Genomic DNA, 8,959 nt, shown 5'->3' with positions numbered 1-8,959 from the left:
CTCTAAATTAAGGTTAAGCTTTGACCCAAATAAATAAATAATAAATTTGCAAAAGCTTTCTCGTTTTACTCCTTTGATCTCCATGTTCTATTCATCCTTGATATTTCTCTGTTGATTTGTATGGACTCATATGTTACGAGTGTCCATCCATTATGGGTAAAAAAACAAGACTTGAGTGTTGAGTCTTTTCTTCTTTTTACCGATAAGTTTCTTTTGTCATCTTTTAGAAAAAAGCACAGTGTCATGCTTTTCGGTAGGTTCCCTTTAACACAGCAAATTCCGATCATCCGATTTCAAATCTTTGAAGATTGGTTTTCTGTTTTTATTCTTTTCCAAAGTCAAGTTACATCGGCATAAAGCGATCGAATATGGACCATCAAGCCCATTAGACCTATATAATAAACGGTTTGAAATTACGCAAAAAAGAAATAAACAAAACTAGACCTCTAGGTGTAAATGATACACTAGCACAAAGTGCATTAACTTTTAGAGAATTTCTCTCTCTCTTCTCTCTGTTCCCTATCTTGATCTTTCACAGAGAAAGAGGAGAGATGAAACTTGCTCGCCGGTTCCGTTCACCGGCTTAGGTCTCCCGTGGATCGGGCTCCAGTTCCGACAACGACGTCTTCTTCAGAGTCGATTGGTCGGCTTTTGGCTCCGACGGCGCACCAGCAGCTCCGGTGTATTCGTTGGCTTCTGGCTCCGAGTCTCACCTTCTCCTCCGGTGATGACGTCGGGTTTTTCTCCGGGGCTTTCCCGGTTTCAGTTTCTTCTTCGCTTCCTTGGTTCTCTTGTTCCAATCAACTTCCGGTGTCCACAATCGATTGCTTCTTCCTCCCTTGGTTAAAGCTGATGCATCTTCGGGCTTTCTTCAATCATTAAAGGTGTTTGTAGCTACATGCAGGAAAATCGATTGGTTGGAAGCGGTTGATTTTGATTGAAAGCTTTATTTTTGAAGCGTAGAACTTGACTCGATTTTTTGGCGTTTGTGGTGTTTCGACTGCTAGAGTCATCTCGACGGCTTCTTCTCTTCGACGTCCTGTTTCCGGTGTGTCCGGTGGATCGGCGGCGAGTTGTTCCGGCGATGACTCTCCAGTCGTGGTGTCGATGGCTTGGTCACATGTCGGAGTGTGTACGACGGCTCACTTTGTTTGAGCCTTACGGTGAAATTCATTGGTTTGGGTGTGGTTTTAAATCGTCAATGGTGTTTCCGGTGGATTTGGTTGAGATCTCGGGACTGTCCTCGATGGATCTCTCCGTTGGAATAGTTTGGTGATGAAGACGGTACGGTGTTTTGTTCAGGTGTGTTCCGGCGAAACTAGTGGCCGTTCTTCATCTTTTCCGGCTAACCTTGGCGTTTGGAGTACCGATATGGTGATCGGCTGACGCGTGTCTCCGTGAGGCGAGGGGCTCAACACGTGGGTAGGCAAGAGTTTGGCTGGACGTGTGTACAGTAGTGGCACCGTTCAGTTTATGGGCTTGGGCCATTGGGTTTGTTTCGGTTTGCCTTTGATGGGCTTTAGTATATTTGTTTTGTCGGGCTTTATGTTTTTTTGTAATGGGTTTTCTGGGCTTGACCCATCAATAAAATTAAATAGATGAAAAAAAAAAATGATACACTAGCACACAAGAATACTCTTCAACCATCCATCTCATCTCAGCTTCTTTGCCTTCCACTAAGTGATGGGATTTTTTTTGTCGTCAAGTGATGGGATTTAAAGACCTTTATCTTGTTGGTTTTCTTTAGGACTCTTTTTTTTTTTGCTAATCGAGTATCCTGGCCCCACCGAGGTGGTCCAGACTAGAAACCGAAGTGAGCAAGAATGCTGCCAGGGCGTCACCATGTGACTCACCGTGTAACGGTCTTCGGTCTCGGATGCTGCAGGCCTGCAGCCCACATGTAAATTCCGCAGTGGCCAAGGCTCGAACCCAGGGACGGGCACTCCAGCTGGAGCTCTTATACCACTAGACCAAAGCAACTTGGTTTAGGACTCTTTTCTTTTTGTGAAGTATTTTATTAAACGATTGTTCTATAGATTTGGCTCATGTCTGAATCTCAACAAAACTCTTGATAAAAATCGAAATCATTTTATTCTATCGTTGTAGGCAGATACAACTTATTTGCTTTGTTTTCTTCTGTCACAGACCTACATTTCTTCTTTAATGTGTTTCGCATATAGAACTCGTTAGCTGAGTGGACTTTAGCAAAACAGTTATAGTACCATCATCTTCTATTATTTACGTTAGCATGGGCCTACATCCTTTTCTGTATGTGTTTAATTAAAGCCTTTCAATTGTCATTAAACCGGTATTATTCTACCCAATATTTTTTCATATATGTTTACGTTTGCATGTGTTATCATAATTCAAAACTAAACTGTGCATTAATCAATAGTTATTTGTAGTTTATTAACGTAAAGCCAAATGCAAATGGAAAATAGAGTTTTTTTATAAAAGAAACATTCATTTATATATTCAAAATATTGTGTTATATAAAACTACGGGACATAGATTATAACACACCAAACACAATCTCCATCCATTGACACTCAATGGGTATCTTAACAATAAAATTAAATAAAATTTAAGAAGATTAATAGAGAGACAAAGAAAAATATTTCAAAATATATATTATTAATCATTCTTGTGAACCTATGACACCACATGCCTATTTTAAATTGGTTCAATTTATCAAAATTAATAAATTTTAACTGGGAAATTAGGGGTCATGTCCATAACATATCAAAAATTAAGAATATACACATAACAACGTTTAGGCTACGATATAATACATATTATTATGAAATTGGACAATAATGGTCTTAACTGCGCGTGAAAAAAAAATGTATCTTTGTGTTTTGCTTCATGAAACTAATAGAAAAAAAGAATTTGAGCAGCAGCTGGAGAACAGAAAAGAGGTACATCAGAGAGCGACAATTACAGAGTGTTCGTAGAAATAAGAGAATCACTTGACGGCACGACTACCGAGGAACCAGCTAAATCTCAGTAAATTTGTTATGATTGAATAGAATCAGGGGATCAAGCAACAATCTCGGTTACCGTGAGACAAATATGTGAATCAATATCTTTAAAAATATGAAGAACAATACGATGGATTGAATTGGGGAAGAAGAACAGTATCTTATGTCATGGATTCCATACTAATTTTCAAGTACAGTATAGTATGCTTTACTTACAATGGAACCACCGTTTATTTATTTTTTTGCTTGATCAAGAATCAGATGATAGATTGAACTAGGGAAGATGAACAATAATTTTGTGTAATATATTTTATTTTATTTTATAATCGCAGTATATTATGTTATAATTCTCCTCTTTCTCTTTGACAAATTGTATCTCCTTCGCTTCTTATTTTGCTATTGTGTTGAATGAATGCTCTAAGTTAATGGAGATTCACATACATGTTTGTATTGACAATTTATATAGCTTTCATACAGTATTTGAATAAACATTACATTATAGTATACTAATCTATTCATCAAAATAGTATAGTTTTCTCCTATGTCGCTTTCACTCTTACACTCTCTCCTACTCTTTCCCACCTCCCCTCTCTTCCCCGGTCTCTCTCTCTCCATTCCTCCTTCCTTTCCTCCATACTTTTATCTTTCCTCCTTCTTCCTCCTCCCTTCCTGTTTGGATTTGGTTTTACAATTTGGGTTTAGGGTTTGGGTTAAGGGTTTACGGTTTGGGTTTAGGGTTTAGAGTTTGGGTTTAGGGGGTTTAGGGTTTTGGGTTTAGAGTTTAGACCTTCAAGGTTAGGGTTTAGGTAGCTTCGTTATGGGCGATGGTTTGGTTTTACAATTTGGGTTTAAGGTTTGGGTTAAGGGTTTACGGTTTGGGTTTAGGGTTTAGGGGGGGTTAGGGTTTAGGTAGCTCCGTTTGGATCTATGGTTTGGGTTAAGAATTTGTGTTTAGGGTTTGGGTTTATGGTTTAGAGTTTTGGTTTAGGGTTTAGGTAGCTATGCTATGGTTTACGGTTTGGGTTAAGATTTTGGATTTTGAGTTTGGGTTTAGGGTATACGGTTTGGGTTTAAGAGTCTACCGTTTGGGTTTAAAGTTTAGAGTTTGGGTTTAGGGTTTAGTGTTTAGAGTTGTGGTTTAGATAGCAGGTTTAGGGTTTATTTGGTTGTGTTTCATTATGTTAACTAACATCAATTGCCATGCTATTCTAAATGAAATATATTATAGTTATAGTGAAATTATTCGTGTGACTATACTAAATAGTGTGTAGTATAGTATGATAATTTTATCTTCTGCATTTCAACATCAAGCGCACGCGCCTGGAGGGAGATTTTAGTCATGTTTTGCGCAAATTGTCCCATCCATCTTGAGTTACTGTATAATGGCTATATTTTTCATTTTTTTACCTCTTATGAATATTCAGCAAATTCTCCCATTTTAACTAGGTAATTAGATTAATATTAAATAACCATATTTATTAGTTAAGAACCCCTCTTTGAAAAAACTTGCCAATAAAGTTGCTCAAAGAAATTAAATTGTGTTTGGAACAACCAAGCCCTAATCTATTAAAAATATTTATCTTCTCTATCTCTTGGCCAACCATTTCCTTATTTCTCTAATAAAACTAGTTTTGAGACTTTGAGTTATGTGGAACAGTGGAATTTAGGTGAGTGAATCAAAAGATGTTGATGGTCCCAACACTTTTAGAGATTGGGCTAAATGGTCGACTCAGTCTCGGTTCGGTCGCAATCAAACCTATAACTAATATAAGGAAACCCGGGCAAGTGTCTGGTATATTATAACAACGTTGTTATTTTTGTTCGTTTTCTCTAAAACTGCAAGTTTTTTTTATTTTTGTTTGCCCATGTATTTGGATAGGAAATCACTACTGTTTTTTCTAACCCAGCTGTTGAACTGTTTTTTTAGTAGTTGAGCTTTAAAAAAAAACACAAATATTAAACGGTTTTGTGATGTGCAAAGGTAATAGAAAAACAGTGGCTTTTATTTGGAGTAGAAAAACAGAGGAATTAAAAAAAACTAATCGAAGTATGCCTGGCCATGCTTGTTTATAGTTTTTTCTTTGAAACTTGCTTGATTATTCCCTTTTCAAAAAAAAAAACCTTGCTTGATTATGGTTGCTACGTATGTTTAATGATATACAATCGCTTAGGATAGTATTGTTACGTATTACATGAAGTTATCGATACTCTACGTTTTGGTTGAATTACAGTTCTCTACGTAAATCTGTCTATATGCAAACACGTAACTTGAACTTGTAACGTATAACTATATGTGTTTAATGTTTATACGTGTCGACATGATTTCAACATGTTGACGATATGGTCCCAAACAGGGCCGTCTAACAGCACGTGCAAGTGGAACGGTCGAACAGGATCCGAATAAAAAATAAAAGAAAAATTAAGAATTTTTGTAAATAAATATATAAATTATGATATAAAACTTTAAACTTTTAAATATAGCACTAAATTTAGAGCTTATAATTTCAAAAAAAAAACGTCAAATATATATACATATATATAAATAAAGTTATATATTTTTTAAAAAATTACTCCATCACATCGTTAAATATATAAATAATATTTTTTTTTGAACAGGGTCCGTAAATAATTGGAGACGGCCTTGGTCCCAAAGGCTAACAGAAAGAAGAATAAGACCAACAAATTTAATAAATGCTATAGCTCATCCACCCGTTTACCCTTTTTCTTTTCGAACAAAACTTAAGCAAACTTTTAAATTCACCTCACCTCTATTAACCAATCATAATGTCATATAAATTAATGAATAAAAAAATATTAAATAATTTTAAAAAAATTAAAATAGCTAAAAGAAATAACGTCAATTTTAAGGATGCTAACGCCGTCAGCAAACCCCCTAAATCCAAACCGTAATCCTTAACCAAAACTTTATACCCTAAACCCAAACTCTATACCCTAAAACCAAACCATGACACTAAACCCGAACCCTATACCCTAAATTTTGAACCTTAAATTCTAAAACCTAAACCCTAGACCCTAAACCCAAACTATATACCCTAAATCCAAACTATATATCCTAAACCCAAACTCTAGACTCTAAACTCTAAACTCTAAACTCTAAATCCGAAACCTTAAATCCTAAACCCAAACTTTAGATTCAGTACTCAAACCCTAGACCTTAAACCCAAACTCTAGATCCTAAATCATGAACCCAAACCGTAGACTATAAATCCAAACCTTAAATCCTAACCTTAAACTCTAAAAGAACAATATCAACATTAATCCAAACATTTAGGGTATAGGATTTGGGTTTAGGATTTACAGTTTAGATTAAAGTATAGGGTTTGAGTTTAGGATATAGGAGTCAGGTTTACGGTATAGGATTTGAGTTTAGGGTCTAGAGTTCAGGTTTAGGATTTAGAGTTTAGGGTTTAAGGTTTAGAGTTTAGGGTCTACGGTTTGGGTTTAGGGTATAAAGTTTGTGTTTAGGTCGAGGGTTTAGGTTTTAGGGTTTAGATTTTGGATTTAGGGTATAGGGTTTGGGTTTTGGGTCTAGGTTTAGGTTTTAGGGTATTGGGTTTGGGTTTAGGGTATAGGATTTTTAGTTTAGGGTTACGGTTTGGATTTAGGGTTTAGCAGACGGTAGACTCTATCTTTTTTTTTTTACAGCAAACATTTACAGACTCATGTAGACTCTGTAAACCAAAGTGGTAACTCTGCGTCCATATGCACGACGAAAGACAGTTGTCTATCCGCATTTATGTTCTCCGTCCTATAAACATGTACAATATCTGAGTTGAGAAACTGCATCGCAAAAGCTTAATATCTTCCAGGTAGTTTTCAAATGTTGGCCATTCCTCTGGTTCCGAAACCATCATCACCAATTGAAAACAATTCATCGCAAAGGTAACCTGAACTGCCTTAAGTTTCTCATACATTTCATTGCCCAAACTAGAGCCTCTATCTCCGAATGAAGAGGTGAGAGGCATGCCCTTACATTCTTTGCTCCTAATAAACCATCAAGCCCTAGTAACGTACTGAACCATCCTTGTCCTGAAAAAAAGTCCTTGTCTTTCCAAGAACCGTCTGTTAAACACCATCTTCTTGTGGTTCCTAAATATGGCATAACCTGTACTTCCCATGTCAATCTATGATCATTAATAACCTATGCCTCAGCCAACAATGTTGATTCAACTTCTGCTAATCGGAGCGTTTCCATCGGATCAACATCCATGTTACTGAACACTTTGTTGTTTCGGTCCTTCCAAATGTACCATAATATCCAGGCAAAGTGATGATCCTCCATTTTTATTCATTTATCTATGTGGCAATATGATTGGTTATTAAAAGTGAGGTGAATTTAAAAGATGAAGGGTGAACCTAAGTTTTGTTCTTTTCTCAATTTTCTATAAGAAACCAGCAAATACTCCCTTTTAAAGAAAACAAAAAAGATGCAAATAATGCTCCGAGCGTCAAGAGTAAATTACTCTCGGCAAAAATAAATAAATTGATACTTAGGGGCTAACTAGTGTAATCGCAGCAGTTGCGAACGTTTGCGGATGCAGCTGGTTGCAATTTTAAACATTTTTAAGAGATTTTTACGATTTGTACAGTGGTTAGAAATTGATGGGTTTGTAAGATACTTATGACTAGTTAACTACCAAATACAGCAGTTGTTTAATAATAAATTAACAATATTTATATTTTATATAATTAAAAAAGAATTAAAAATTATAATAAATATAAAAATTGTATTTATAAAATTATACTATTAATTGTTTTTTAAATTATAGAAAATATTTTGTTTAAAATTTTTGTAATATAAATTAAAATATAATATATATAAATTTTATTTTCTATATTATTTCAATTTAAATTTTTTATTGAATATTTTTTAGTTTTATTTTTATAAAAAAGTTACATTTCCGCAACTGTCCGCAACCACAAACGCTAGATGGAACCAGCTTTTGATTTTAAGAGGTGCGGAGCAGTTTGAAACGATTTGTAGCGTTTTCTAGGTCTGGACATTTTAACGTGGACCAGAAAACCCGAACCGGAACCGATCGAAAAATATCAGATCCGAAACCGAACCAAAAAATTATAAGTACCTTTTGTGTCTAATTTTCTTTTACCCGAAAGAACCAGAACCGAAAAGAACCGATCCGAATATACCCGGACTCAAAAAAGAACCGATCTGAATAGATCCAATCCGATAAAAACTGATTTGTACCCGACTTAAGAATATGTATATCCAAAACTATGATTTTTAGTGCTCTATTTTATATATATTATTTTATGATTTAGTTGAAATATTTTTTGTTAACAACATTTGTTATTATTTTGTAACATTTTTTAAGCAATATGAAGTTTTAATTAGAGTTTAATTTTTTTATTTTAATTATTAATAGTTTTATTTAAGTTGTTTTTTAAAATTTTAGATATATATGACAACTATAGACCAAATCCGATAGAGTTAGATATGTTATGTCCTTTTCAGGTCATAAATACCCGAAGCCAATCCAGACTCAATATAGACCCGAAAAAAAATTATAGACCCAAATAGGTTCGGACTCGAAAAGATCCGGCCGAACTGAACCAAAAATTTCTAAATATCTATTTGGTGGAAATGTTTAGGAGCCGACGGACCCGAACACGAAAAGAACCGGTCCGAATCCAACTCGATGACCCGAACGCGCAGGTCTAACATTTTTTATGATTGTTTCAAAACGTCAATAACCGCTACCAAATGTAAAAATTATGGTTGCGGGTGATAACGTAAAACCAGTTAGTCCCTTATTCTTTTATAGAAACAAAAATAAAAAGCTGAGTAATTTACTCTCTTTTTTTCTCTAGTATAGAAAAGGCTGAATAACGTACTATTTTTTCTCTGTGTGGTGGATTTGTGTGGAGGTCTCTGCAGATTTGGAGTTTCAGATCCTTTGTGGCTTGACCCAGGTTGGAGATTCGCTTGAATCAGGTAG

The sequence above is a fragment of the Brassica napus genome, chromosome A6 (assembly GCF_020379485.1).
Source record: "Brassica napus cultivar Da-Ae chromosome A6, Da-Ae, whole genome shotgun sequence".
NCBI classification, from domain to species: domain Eukaryota; kingdom Viridiplantae; phylum Streptophyta; class Magnoliopsida; order Brassicales; family Brassicaceae; genus Brassica; species Brassica napus.
The sequence above is the reverse complement of the archived record's forward strand: the minus strand, read 5'-3'. Positions refer to the sequence as shown.